We start from the raw sequence: 14,509 nt of genomic DNA, 5'->3' as shown, positions 1-14,509 counted from the left end.
AATTGTCATGTAACATTATCACACAATGGAAGACTATGAGGCAATGAAAATTAATACAGTGCTGTTTCATTCAGTGACATGGGTAAGTTGGGGTGTCTGGGTGGCACAGTCAGTTAAGCTTGCAACTTTGCTCAGGTCATGACCCCACAGCTTGTGACTTTGAGCTCTGCATTGGGCTCTCTGCTGTCAGCACAGATCCAGCTTTGGATCCTCTGTCCCCCTCTCTCTTTGCCCCTCCCCTGCTCTCTGTCTCCCCAAAATAAGTAAACATTTATTAAAAGATGATATAGGCCAGTCTTTAAAATATAATGTTGGGGCACCTGGCTGGCTCAGTCAGTAGAGTATGCAACTCTTGATCTTGGGGTCATGAGTTCGAGCCCCACATTCGGCATCGACATTACTTTAAGAAATAAAATATCATGTTGAACAAAAGCAGTTAGCACAAAATAACATATATTGTGATATAGTGACTTGAATAGCATATCCCCAAAACTGCTGCATCCCCGGGCCCTTAGAATGTGTCCTAATTTGGAAAAAGGGTCTTAAAACTGTCATTAGTTTAAGATCTCAAGATGAAATCATCCCAGATTTCAGGTGGGCTCTAAATCCAATGATTGGTGTCTTTATAAGAGAAAAGAGAGGGAGATGTGGACACACAGAGACACAAAGGTGGAGGCAGAGATGCTGTCACAAGCCAAAGAATGCCAGGAGTCCCCAGAAGCTAGGAGAGCAAACAAGGATACTCCCTAGAGCCTTTGGAGGGAGCACTGCCCTGCCAACACCTTGATTTTGGACTTCTGGCCTCCAGAAGTGTGACAGAATACATTCTGATAACATTTTTTAAAGTTTATTTATTTTGAGAGAGAGAGAATCCCAAAGAAGCTCTGCATTGCCAACGCAGATCCTGACGTGGGGCTTGAACTCACGAACTGTGAGATCATGACTTGAGCTGAGGTCAAAAGTCAGATGCTTGGGGCACCTAGGTGGCTCAGTTGGTTAAGCATCCGACTTTGGCTCAGGTCATGATCTTGTGGTTTGTGAGTTCAAGCCCCATGTCAGGCTCTGTGTTGACAGCTCAGAGCTTACAGCCTGCTTTGGATTCTCCCTCTCTCTCTGCCCCTCCCCTACTTGCTCTCTCTCTATCTCTATCTCTCTCTCTGTCTCTCTCTCTCTTTCAAAAGTAAATAAATAAACATTAAAAAAAAAAAGTTGGATGCTTAACCGACTGAGCCACCCAGGTGCCCAGAGAGAATACCTTTTTGTTTTAGCCACCAAGCTTGTGATTGGTTGCAGGAGCCTTACAAAGTTAGTAAACCATATAATTACATTTCTAAACACGAGTCTTTAGAAATGTGTGCTTGCTCACGTTGCACAACGACAATGATAAGGAAGGGAGTTATGCTCACAAAGTCAGGAGAGTGATTAACTTTGGGGAGAAGGAGGGCTGTAATCTGGAAAGCACAAGGAGGTGTTTCTGGGGGGTACTGGCAGTGTTCTGTTGCCTGGAGAGTATGACATGGTTCTTCACACTCTAATAATCTGTTGAGTTGCACCTTTATATCTTAACCACTTTTGCTTATCTGTATCGCTTTTCACAATCATCAAGTAATTACACTCATTAAAAAGTGAGGAAAAATTCCAAAAGCCCTCCAAACACAAAAGTTGGCATTAAGTCCATTTTAAACTGAAAGAGCGGTTGCCTCTAAGATGATCAGGTTATTAGATGTAAAGAAATGCCCTCTTCTTGCCTAATACACCTGAGAAGCTCAGGATTGGTCCTGGGCAGAGAATAGACGAGGTGGGTCCAGTTTTCCAGGAGAATCGGCCCTTCCCTGGCCAGACTCCCCTTGCTTCCCCCAGGGGGCGCTGCTCTTCACAGAACTCAGCTTCCAGGGACTGGAGACCTCCCTTCCTTTGCTCCTTCATTGCACAGCCTCATTTTCCAGGAGATTCTCACCAGGGATGATCATGTCCTTGAGGGAAGACCCTGCTGCCTGACAAAGAGTTGTGGCCCAGGTCTTGCAGACCTCAACACACCGATAATATCTCCTTCCTGGATATCCAAGAGGAGGCACAGTAATGGAAGCCCACGCCTCCTCACTCATTGCCTCCCTGCCCCCCAAAGTAACCCACAGACAAAAGCTGCTGGGAGGACTCCAAGGCTGAGTCCAGCTTTAGTCTGGTTTTGGTGAGGCTGCCTTGGGGCTCCCTCTCTCCACATCAGGGTGGGCAGCTTCTGTGCTCTGGGACTAGCTGGGTTCTCTCACCCCATCTCCCCGATGAGCTGTGAAGCAGAACTCCTGCGTTCTGCTCCTGATACTCTATCAGATCTGTCCTTCTGGGTTTCAAGGTCTTCCACCCACCCACCCATTGGGGCTTGGGCTGTGATCTGAGAATCCCAGGGAGGCTGAAGCTAAGGTGGAGCAGAATTCAACTCCCGCTGTGTTTGTATAGCATGACACTATTTTCATTCATCCTCACCATTTCATTCTCACGGTCTCCCTCATAGGATGCCCATCTAACAGATGAGAACACTGAGGCAGAGAGGTTTCATACTTGTCTCTGGACCCAGAGTCTCTTTCATTTGTTCAACAAATATGTATTGAGCATAGGTCTGGAGCTAGACACTGAGGGTGTGACAGTAAATGAAACAGACATGTCCCCTGCCCTTCCCCAGCAACTGACACTACTCCAGTGAAGAGGCAGAAACAAACAAGGAGGGGCACCTGGGTGGCTCAGTTGGTTAAGCATCCAACTCTTGGTTTGGGCTCTGGTCATGATCTCATGGTTTTCTGAGTTCAAGCCCCAGGTCAGGCTCTGTGCTGACAGCACAGAGGCTGCTTGGGATTCTCTCAATCTCTCTCTCTGCCCCTCCTCTGCTCACACTGTCTTGTTTCCCTCAAAAATAAATAAAAACGGGGGCACCTGGGTGGCTCAGTCGGTTAAGCGTCCGACTTCGGCTCAGGTCATGATCTCACGGTTCGTGGGTTCAAGCCCTGCGTTGGGCTCTGTCCTGACAGCTCAGGGCCTGGAGCCTGCTTCGGATTCTGTGTCTCCCTCTCTCTCTGACCCTCCCCTGCTCATGCTGTCTCTCTCTATCTCTCAGAAATAAATAAAACATTATAAAAAATGTTTAAATAAATAAATAAAAACGTAAACTTAAAAAAATAAACAGGTAAGCAAAGGAACAAGTCATTATAAGTAGAGGTAGGCGTTGTGAGGAAAGCGAGGCAGTCATGATGCATAGGGAGAAGAAACATCTCTGAAAGGGCGGGGTTTATAGCAAAACAAAGAGGCGACCATAAGGGCAGGGAGAGGAGGAAACAGGCTGCAAGAACAGCTCAGGGGTTCACGAATGGAAAGGAAGCTGTTGTGGCTGGAACATGGAGAGGAAGAGGAGAGGAGAAAATATGATGGATAGGAAGGTGGGGCTGGGTCATGTGCACCTTATAGGTGGTTCAGTAGTTAAAGTGTAGAGGAAAGCCGTGGAAGAAGGGGAAGCAATGGAGAAGCATCCTTCAATTTCTATTTTAGAAAGCTCCTCCGGGTGCTTAGAAAAGAGATCATTGGGAGGCAAGAGTGGAACAACATATATTCAAGCATATATTTATTGAGCCCTGCAAGTGAGGGTACCAGACGCCATTCTGGGCTCCTGGAACACACCCCAGTTTATCAGTTATTCCAAGCAACCAGATGAGATGCAACTAAGTAGCAGGTAAGAGATGATGGTGGCCTGGACAATGGCGATGGCATGGGGCAATGACAAAAAGGCAGGATGGGAGAACAGTCATGGCTAATGTTAACTGAGTGCTTACTATGTGCCAGTCCGATCATACTTCTAAATGCTTCACGGAGTATGAAACTAATTCATCCTTCTAGGAAGACTGTGAGCCAGATCCTATTATAATCCTCCTGTTAGAGGTGAACTGGAGCCCAGAGAAGTTAAAGGGCTACCTGCCCATGCTTGGATTTGACCCCAGGAGTACTCACGTCGGGGACCCTACTTCTCAAGAACTATGCCCAGGGGTCTGTTTACAGAGTCACACCTACGCAGATATCCAGCACCCCCTTTCCCCCTCCCCACATCTTTAATACCTGGAGATAAGGAGATGGAGGTTAAGCTTCTGGGGATGGGGGGTGGGAGAATGGGGGTGTGTGGAGGGGATTCTAGAGCGATGGTCAACTATATTCAGGAGCAGCCCACTATTAACAGCAGGACTCTGTCGCCAAGACCGGGAAAAGCCGGGGTTGGGGGCCTTGTCACCGGCCGCCGCCATTGGCCGAGCTGGAGCTGCCGGAGTGGGGCGCTCGCAGCTGCCGCTGGGGTCTGGCCTTGGCCGCCGCGATTGGCGCGGTGGAGCCGGCGCGCCGCGCGCGGGGGGGGGGCCGGGGACCTGCGGGGATGCGTCTGATTCTTTGCTTCCTGCTGTTGAGCAGCTGCCCCGGGGGCTGGGACGCTTTTAGTCCCCACGGTCAGGAGGAAAGCTGGGGGAAGGGCCGGGAAGTGGGGATTGTGGGAGCGGTTGGTGCACGAAGCTGGGGGAACCGTGCGGGGTGGGGAAAGTCAGAGGCCGTCGTGCAAGCCGCGGGGTGGGGGTAGGGGTTAAAAATCGGAAGGTGGAGGTAGGAGGTAGGATGGAAGCGAAGTGGGCCCCAGGGGAGATTAGGGGTGCAGCAGGAGGAATGGTGGGGATCCCCGACCAGAGGGGACAGATCGAGGCCACGAAGCCACGGGGAAAAACGCACGTGGAGGGCCAAGGTGCAGGTATCCAGAGCTGAGAGGTAGGCGGAAGGAGCCGAGCCACAGGCATCCAGCCTCGACCTCCAGAGGAGGCCTGGGCTTACCCTCCTGCCTGGCGAAGCCGGTTGGGACGGCTGCGGGAGCAGCCTAGCCTTCCCCACGGTCGTGGCCCTCCACGTGTCCTCCGTGAGTCCTTGAACTTGGCCTTTCTGCGGCCTGGGGCTCTGCAGAGTGCGGAAGGGGCGCGGAGGGGCCTCAGGCCCTGTGCAGATGCCTGAACCCTTTCATATTCTGGATTTTCCCTCCACTCCCCACCCCCCAGACCCCCCATCTATCTGGACTGAGGAGGGCCCCTATGGTAGAAAAGTTACTCCCCGAATTGTGTAGCTGGGTATACTGTGGCTTTCAGGATAAGAACCTGGGATCCCCAGGCCCAACAGTCTGAACCCAGCTCCCAGGCTTCAGTCGTTCAAGGATTCTGGAACTCTTTCCAGCTCTCCACCCAGGAAGCGGCCCAACTTCTTCCCCCCCCATCCCTACCCTGTCTGCCTGTCTGTCCATTCAATTTTTGTAGCCCTCTGAGGCTCTGCTCGCCTGTCCATCCACAGGTTGTCTCTTTGCCCAAAGACTCTGCTCTTACCTGGAAGCCTGTGCTAAGGGTGAGTGAGACCCAGAGGGTAAAGAGGAAAGGGTGGTGATGGGGGAGAGTCCGTAACTGGGAAGGGGGAGGGATCCCAGCATGACGGTGGTGGGGGGTTCTGCTTCTCTGCTACCAGACCCTCTTGAAGGCTTTTGGCCAAGGGCCCTGCTAATGCCATTTTGTGCCCTTAGAGGGACAGCCCCAGGTGGGCATGCAGCCAGCCAGGTCCCAGCAAGAAGTCGTCAACCTGGTCTTCCGATACTGGCAAGGTGTGCTTCGGTGGCTCGTACCTCAAGGTGAGACCAGAAGAGCTGGAAGAGAGAGGCTTGGCTGTGGGATCGCAGACATTAAAAGCACCTTCCACAAATTTCTCTGCCTGAAACTTTGTCTTCATCCTCACCTCTGGAGCCTCACCTGCTCAGACCCTGAGCGGGACAGGGCGGGTGATCTCCCAGCCTTCATGGGGAAGCAGTTCTCACTTGCCTTCTTTATTTAAAAAAATATATATATATTTGGTATTTTTGAGAGAGAGAGAGAGAGAGAGCACACGAGCGGGGAGGGGCAGAAGGGTTGGACAGAGGATCTGAAGCAGGCTCTGTGCTGACAGATGTCGGTGCATTGGGTCCTGCCTGACCGATGTCGGGCTCCAACTCACAAACCGAACTGTGAGATCATGACCTGAGCCGAAGTCAGACACTCAACCGACCAAGCCGGCCAGGCGCCCCTCACTTGCCTTCTTTAGAGGAGCACAGTAAAAGCGATTAGAAGTCCTTGGAGGAGGTCTGCATCGGTCACCTTGGGACTAGCCCTATGCCCCCCACCCTGTGCTGAGTGCTCAGAGCCAGGAATCACAGGGATCCCAGTCAGAACCTTTCCCTCCCAGACACATATTCCAGACTCTGAATTGGGGGAGTAGGCAGCTCAGAATGTATGGCCAATAGAAGCATGACAGATAGGGGTGCAGACTGGGAGGGGATTCTTTGGGGAAGCGTGTCTGCTCCTCCTTGAAAGCGGGGTTTCATGCTTGCAGAGTTCAGAAGGGAGATCTGCTTAGAGTTCGAATGACTGCTCTTGATGGTCATAGTGTATGATGTGCAAGCCATGCCTTAGAGTTTTAAAAACACTGTATGTGTCCTCAGCTTCCATTTGGTCCTCATAACAGCACCATCGTTAAATTCACATTTGGCTACTTATTGCCCACCAACCGCTGTGCTAAGAAACTTACGTGGATTACCTCCTGAAATTCAACAATGGTTCATCATTTCGTGGCTGAGAAAACTGAAGCTCGGCCAATTTAATTAAGCTTCCCAGGGTCACAGAACCGGTAAGAACAGGGATTCCAATGCTGAGGGGGGCAGAAGGCAAACCCCTGCACACCAGCCGGTCTCTGGATCCCTCCAATGCCCTGTGGCCCTGGTGTACTTCAGGGAAAGCACAAGTTCCAATCGCACTCTGGTTTCTGGGGTAGGCCAACCCGATTGTCCCAAGTGTCAACTCACACTCCTCCCTTTCTTTCTGCAGGACTGTTCTGGAAGGATGATGTCACTCAAGATGTAAAGCCCCAGAAGATGGAGCACATGCCCAGGCTCCACGCCTCGAAGTCCTATGTGAGGGATGGGTAGGCGGCCTTTCCCACCAAAACCACTACGCTGAGGTGTGTGAGGCCGGTGGTCTGCCCACACTGCACATGTCTGATAGAGCAACTGGGAAGGGAAGGAGTGTCAGGGCTGCCGGTGGAAGCTGTCAGAAGTCCAGTGAATAGGGGCACCTGGGTGGCTTAGTTGGGTAAGCGTCCGACTTTCGCTTAGGTCATGATCTCACGGTTCGTGGGTTCGAGCCCCACGTCGGGCTCTGTGCTGACTGCCAGCTCAGAGCCTGGAGCCTGTTTCAGAGTCTGTGACTCCCTCTCTCTCTGACCCTCCCCTGCACATGCTGTCTCTCTCCTAGAAATAAATAAAACATTTAAAAAAAATTAAAAAAAAAAAAAAGAAGTCCAGTGAATAGAATGAAAAGAGCACCTGTCTGGTTTCAGCCAGAAGCAATCCCATGATGCCTTAGTCATGTCTGCAAAGGGAGGGAATTGAGACACATGGCTACTCTGGGGTATCCCTGGCTTAGTCTTCGCCTTCTAGGCGAAAGTGCAAAAGGAAACTTTAATTGTTGTTCCCTAAGGTGAGAGTCCCTCGGGGGTTTTGAAATTCTTCATTTAGATCCCATCTCTTTTCCTCTGGGCTTTTTCCGCTGTTTTCTCTTCACCCTTGACTCCTGGCTTCCTTCCCCTCAGAGACCGGTGAGCAAGGTGAACAAGGAACAATGCTTGAAGTCTGAAATGTTTTTGCCAAGAGACAACCAACCACAGCAAGGCCTCGCTGCAGGTGAGGGCCGGGCCTTGTCCAGAAACACTGAGCCCACCAAGAGCCTGTTTACAGAGGGAGACGGGATGAAGAGGGGATAGACGTTGGTTGGTAAGAAGTGATTTCACTGAGCCTGATGGAGAACCTTCTGGAAGAGAGGGCCTGGAGGATGGAAGAGAACAGAGACAGCCCAATCTTCACTCTGCCACTGCCCAGCTGCGACCTCAGACACATTACCTAGGCTCTTCAAGTCCCTTCTTCCACATCTGGAAAATGGGAACGGTAATAAATACAACCCCTCTGGTGTTGCTGTGTGTATTAAGACAATATATGAAAAATGCCAGTGGCTGCCGGATTGAGGGGAAATTCTCCCTTTGCCCACTGGAGGGCGCCCCCACTTTCTCTCTCACAGACGGCTTTTCACAGATTGCAGCACCTGGGGGATGCAAGGGGCTGGGGTCCTGCAGCCCACCCTCGCTCTGTAAGATCAAACACAGGCACAGAGCTTGAAGGGCCTGCAGAAATCTACTTGAGAGGTTTCACAACTTAAAAAATATATGGGCTCCCTGTTTTTCTGAGAAAATCTTGAGTATGACATGACCCTAAATTCTCACCTTGCTCATCCATCCACACCCATATATCTATATACATTTCTTTCTATTTCTGTATACACACACACACACACATACACACACACACACACACAAACAGGTATATTTATACACACACATATATACATAAATATAAAGCTACTATCCTTAAGTGGGAGAGGAGTGCCCAGAACCCCTCACATTCAGCCTCCCCCTTGCTCTTCTCGGTGGCATGAAGGAAGGCACTTGGGAAGGCTCCTGGGCATCCTCTTGGACCCTTGAGCTCTCTGGGGCCCAGGTAGAAAACTACCCGCCTCTTAGTTATCCATCCATCTTTCCAGCTGAGAAACTGAAAGCCAGGGCCAGACCCAGTCTCCCGACCCAACCTTCCCCCACCCCAGCCCCACCCTTCCTCTCCAGGGCCCCTATAGAGGTTGGGCTGCATGACACATCAGACTTTTCCACACTAGGGATAGCTCGAGGAGGTGACATTAGAACTTTGACCTAAAGGACACCCTGGAAGCAGCCAGAGGAAGATCTGGAGGAAGAATCCCCAAGGCAGAGAAAATTACAAATACAATTGCCCTCAGGTGAGGTTGCCTGGCTTCTTAGGAAAACAAACAGAAAGGCTTTTGGCAGCAGAATGGGCCCAAGGACTACGTGGGTCTATAAGACGGGTTTGGGTTTTGTTCAAAGTGTAGTGGGAAATCATCAGCAAGGGAAAGGTGATATGATTAACATTCTTTAAGGATATAGTGATGCTGCTGGAAAATGGATTATGAAATGGACAAGAGAAGAACAAAGTAGAACCGTCCAGGGCTACTGAGTTGTCCAGGTGGGATCTGCTGGTACCTTAGACGAAGATCGGGGCAGCATTGCTGGGAACCTCTTAGCTGGACTGCATCCGGAGTCAGCCTGCACCTCAGAAGTGCTCTAGCCTTTTGCCTCTTTCAAAAAAACTGGTCCCCATCTCTGTCACCATGGCAGCCAAGCCTCCTTAGCTTGGATTGGTTGCTGGACCACATCACTGGTCCTGTGACTGACCCTGTGATGGGGACCGGTTGCCATGGCTCTGTCAAGTGTGCAAACAAGAAGCTGCCATTCTCTTCAGGCTCAGGGGACCAACCAGCCCTGTGTCTAGTGGAAAGTCCCTGGAAAGAGACAGAATGAGAGATAAGGGCTGGGGAAAGGCCTGTAGTCTGACAGTGCCTGAGTCCCTTGTCTCAAGGCTTATTCACATCAAGACTGCTATGGAGACTTGCTCCGAATTTGGTGGGGAGGGGTGCAGTGGAAGTCAGTGTACTCATTGAAAATTCCTTGTTTCTTCCCATTTTAGGATGTCATTGAACCATTCTCTAGTCTGAGTCACAAGTCAGCTGATTAAAACCTGAGGGGAAGCCTCCCATCCCCCACACCTGCCTGGCGCTCTCAAGAAGGGCAATTTCAGGGGGCGCCTGAGTGGCTCAGTCGGTTAAGCATCCAACTCTTGGTTTCAGTTTAGGACATGACCTCACGGGTTTATGAGTTCGACCCCATGTTGGGCTTTGCGCTGACTGTGTAGAGCCTGCATGGGATTCTCTCTCTCTTTCTTTCTCTCTGCCCTTGCCCTGCTCATGCTTTCTCTCTCTCTCTCAAAATAAATACACTTTAAAAAGAAGAAGAAGGGCAATTTCAGGCTGACCCAAATTTGGATTGAAAATTTGATTTTCAAGCAAACTCTTTCTACAGACTTGTCTGGAGGCAAGATGGGTAGGGTTTGGACCTGACTGGAGTCTTGGAGGTGAGAGAGCTGAGATCAGAACATAGGAAAAGTTGGGGTGTGGGGCTCAGACAGCACAGCCCTAGTTGTGCCCAATGCCTGAGTTCTGATCCTTTCCTCCCCCTACAGATCATTTCTAAGGCAGATGAAAGGCAAGATGGAATCACAGCTGGAGGGTCAGCCATCCCCACCCACAGCCTTCAAATGCAACATCTTGGTCTCCTTTTCACTTGTGGAAGGAAAGTTTTCCTTCCAAGACCTTGGGTCTGCAAAGCTTGAGACCTTGATCTGTCTTTGAGGTTCATGGTGCCCTCTGAGCTTTGAGGCCCCTACAGAGCAGTTATGTCAGCCCCAGACCCAAGAACCCCACAGAATTCTGTGACTAAATGCTTTGCACATTTAACGTTCTGATACCTGTGGTCACGTTGCCCTTGGGAGAGGGGGACCAGTCGCCGTTGCTCAAGCCAACCAAACTCCAGACATCTCATGCCTCAAGCTTTATATTTCTCAAAACACTTATCTCATTTGATCCTCACAAATGGGAGCACATGGGAAAGTGTCAACCCTACTGTCTTAGTCTGTTCAGGCTGCTGTAACAAAATACTGTACTAGAAACTGAGTGGTGAACAAAATATTGTAAACTGGGTGGTTTATCAACAACAGAAATTTATGACTCAGTTTTAATTTTTAAGTGTTTGTTTATTAATAAATAATAAATATTATTCATTATTTAATAATAAATTGTATATATGTATTTATTTCCTTAACCCCTTGAGGGTTAAGATTTCAAAAATACCTCTGGAATTCTAGGTATCTCTCAGCCTCCATAATTGTGTGCATCCTTTCCTTCCTTATTTGGGGTTATTGAAACACTTTTCATTATTCTGTTTTAATGTATCAGTTGTGTTTTTTATTATCTTTCTGTACTTTTTAAGCTATTGCTCTGGGGATCTGAGTATAAACATTTAACTTTTCTCTCTCATTGCAGCAGAAAACCTGATGAGGGGCTCAAACTCACGAAGCGCGAGATCGTGACCTGAGCCGAAGTCGGACACTCAGCCGACTGAGCCACCCAGGCGCCCCTCTCAGTTCTAGAAGCTGGGAAGCCAATGAGGTGCTGGCAGAATCGGTGTCTGGTGAGGACCTGCTTCCTGGTTCATAGACAGCGTCTTTTCACTGTGTACCCACGTGGTGGAAGAGGGACAGATCTGTCTGGGACTTCTTTTATAAGGGTACTAATCCCATTCATGAGAGATCCATCCTAATGACCTAATCACTTCACGAAGACCCCACTTCCAAATACTTTCTTATCACCTTGAGGGTTAGGATTTCAACATATTAATTGGGGGGGGGGGGCACAAACATTCAGACCATAGGACCTACCTACTTATAGAACGCAGGAAATTAAGACACCCTCCTCTGGCAATACAGGCTTAATCATGCTGCCAATGCATGTCCTGTCCCCTGCATCTGTGTGTCTAAGGACATAGCTAAACATAATACTCAACATATTTATCTATGCTTAGTTTTTTTTTAAGTTTATTTATTTATTTTGAGAGTGAAAGACAGACAACATGAGCAGGGAGGGGCAGAGAGAGAGAGAGAGAGAGAGAGAGAATGCCAAGCAGGCTCCATGCCGTCAGCACAAAGCCCAGTGTGTGGGGCTTGAACGCACGAACCGTGAGATCATGACCTGAACTGAAGTCAGATACTTAACATACTAAGATACCCAGTTGTCCCTATACCTAGTTTTTATTAGCTAGATTGACCCCTACCACCTACCCTACTTTTTCTCATCATACATTCACTGTGTCTGGCTGCCACAATACATGGTTCCTGCCTCAAGGCAACTGAAGCTTAGTCAGAGAAGTAAGTCATACATATAACATATTCCTGCAATAGATATTTATTGAACACCTGTGTGGCAAACCATGCAGATGCCCTGCTTCATATCCCCTGCCTCACCTCTGAGTTTACCTGTGGCCGCAGGAGCTGTACATGCTGACAGCTTCCCATCTCAAGGTAGGACTCTATTTCTTGTCTCATGGGTATTCTGGAGTGCTATGGAAACTTGCCTACCTGTGCGCAAGACAGCTCTGAGATGTCTGGGAATTAACATCCCCAGAGGCAGTTAAGGATTGAGTTTAGAAGATATATATTCCTGCAGACCCATCCCTGGTGGGGTAGAGACAAGTTCTACACAGATCCTCAGGGGTCCCAGCAGGGTCCATTCCCAGTTGCCCATCGTGGTGGTTAATTTGACTGGGTGAAGGGGTGCCTATATAGATGGTAAAACATCATATCAGAGTGCGTCTGTGAGGATGCCTCTGAATGAGAACAGCATCTGAATTAGTAGATTGAGTAAAGAAGATGACCTCATTAATGAGGGCGGGCATCATCCAACCCACTGAGGGCCCAAACAGAACAAAAAGGTGGAGGGAGGGTGACTCTGCTCTCTACTTGAGCTGGGACATATGTCTTCTCCTGCCCCTAGACCTCAGGGCTCCTGATTTTCAGGCATTTGGACTCAGATTGGAATTTATATCATCAGCTCACCTGGTTCTCAAGCCTTGGGACTCAGACTAAATTACACCACGAGCTTTCCCGGTTCTCTGCAGACAGCAAACCATGGGATTTCTCAGCCTCCATAATTGCGTGCATCCTTTCCTTCCTTGTTTGGGGTTATTGAAACACTTTTCAGTATTCTATTTTAATGTAGCAATTGTATTTTTCATTATCTTTCTATGCATTTTAAGCGGTTGCTCTAAGGATCTCAGTACACACATTTAACTTTTCACGGTCTGCTTATTTTGAGCCTAATGCAGAAATCTTACTAGCATCTCTTCCTTTCCTCTCCCGCTTTTATGTTGCAGTCATCAATTAGAATCAATTACATCTACAGACATTTGAAACTCTCTCAGACAGTGTTACAACTTTTGCTTTGAACCATCAAACATATTGTAAGTAATTCAAAAAGGGAAGAATAGACTATACTATTTACCCAAATAGTTCCCATTTTTATTACTGTCTCCATGCTTGATGTTCTGGGTTTCCTTCTGAAATCATTTCCCTTTTATCTGAAGAATTTCCGTTAGCAATTCTTTTAGAGCAGGTCTGCAGGCTACAAATTAGTTTTTCTCTATCTTTGTTTCACCTTCATTCCTAAAGTATATTTTGCTGGTAATAGAATACTGGGTTGACAGCTCTTTTCCTTCACCACTTTTAAAATGTTATTCCAGGGCGCCTGGGTGGCTTAGTCGGTTAAGCGTCTGACTTTCGCTTAGGTCATGATCTCGCGGTTTGTGGGTTCGAGCCCCGCATCGGGCTCTGTGCTGACTGCCAGCTCAGAGCCTGGAGCTATTTCGGAGTCTGTGTCTCCCTCTCTCTCTGACACTCCCCTGCTCACGCTGTCTCTCTCTCTCCTAGAAATAAATTTTTAAAAAAAGAAAAAAAAAAGTTATTCCAGGGGCGCCTGGGTGGCTCAGTCGGTTAAGCGTCGGACTTCGGCTCAGGTCATGATCTCACGGTTTGTGGGTTTAAGCCCCGTGTCGGGCTCTGTGCTGACAGCCAGCCCAGAGCCTGGAGCCTGCTTCAGATTCTGTATCTCCCTCTCTCTGTGACCCTCCCCTGCTCATGCTGTCTCTCTCTCTCTCAGAAATAAATTTTAAAAAAGAAACATTAAAAAAAATAAATTAATTAAATAAAAATTTATTCTGTTTCCTCTGGTCCCCATAGTTCACAATGAAAAATCCACAATCATTTGGATTATTGTTCCCTATAAGTGATAAGTTGTTTTTCTCTGGCTGTTTTCAAGATTTTGTCTTTGTTTTTAGTTTTTAGAAGTTTGATTATGATGCATTAGGGCATGGATTTCTTCAAGTTTATCTTGCTTGTGTAAACAAACCTCAGTTCATCTGCCTGACACAGGTAAAGGCCAATCACATCAAGTTTGTAGCAAGAGCTTATTCAAGAGGCAGCCAAATTACAAGATGGAAGGGCATACTCAAATTTGCCTCATCAAAGGGGAAGGGTCAGGGATTTTTAAAGGCAAGCAGAAAAGGGTCTGGGTAAAGGAAAGAGGAGCTTCATGACTCAAAAATAAAGGAAGCTAGAGAGTATTATGCTAAGTGAAATAAGTCAGTCAGAGAAAGATAAATGCAATATGATTTCACTCATATGTAGAATTGAAGAATCAAAACAGTTGAACATGGGGTGGGGGAGGGGGTGTGGAAACAGACAGAGGCAAACCAGAAAACAGACTTTTATAATAAACAAACTGTAGGTTACTGGAGAGTAGATAGGCAGGGGGGATGGTTTAAATAGATGATGGGGATTAAAGAAGATACTTGTGACGAGTCCTGGGTGTTGTATATAAGTGATGAATCACTAAATCCTACATGGAACTAATATTCACTATATGTTAAC

The 14,509-nt window shown here is 48.3% G+C and overlaps 1 long non-coding RNA gene across 4 annotated transcripts; it reads left to right on the top strand.

Annotated features, from left to right (window-relative positions):
• Nucleotides 1-4,424: 4,424 nt before the first annotated feature.
• Nucleotides 4,425-8,044, top strand: LOC120219821. Of its 4 annotated transcripts, XR_005525404.1 has the most exons (6): nt 4,665-4,927; nt 5,350-5,400; nt 5,573-5,677; nt 6,521-6,705; nt 6,903-7,035; nt 7,666-8,044. It is a non-coding gene; the product is annotated as an uncharacterized LOC120219821 (long non-coding RNA). The 4 variants fall into 4 exon arrangements; XR_005525403.1 differs by lacking the exons at nt 4,665-4,927; nt 6,521-6,705 and adding an exon at nt 4,425-4,472; XR_005525402.1 differs by lacking the exons at nt 4,665-4,927; nt 6,521-6,705 and adding an exon at nt 4,569-4,630.
• The last annotated feature ends 6,465 nt before the right edge of the window (nt 8,045-14,509 follow it).

Source organism: Hyaena hyaena, unplaced genomic scaffold (genome assembly GCF_003009895.1).
Source record: "Hyaena hyaena isolate Hyena2069 unplaced genomic scaffold, ASM300989v1 scaffold_650, whole genome shotgun sequence".
Taxonomy (NCBI): Eukaryota; Metazoa; Chordata; class Mammalia; order Carnivora; family Hyaenidae; genus Hyaena; species Hyaena hyaena.
Note: the sequence above shows the minus strand (reverse complement) of the source record. Positions and strands in the feature narration are given on the sequence as shown.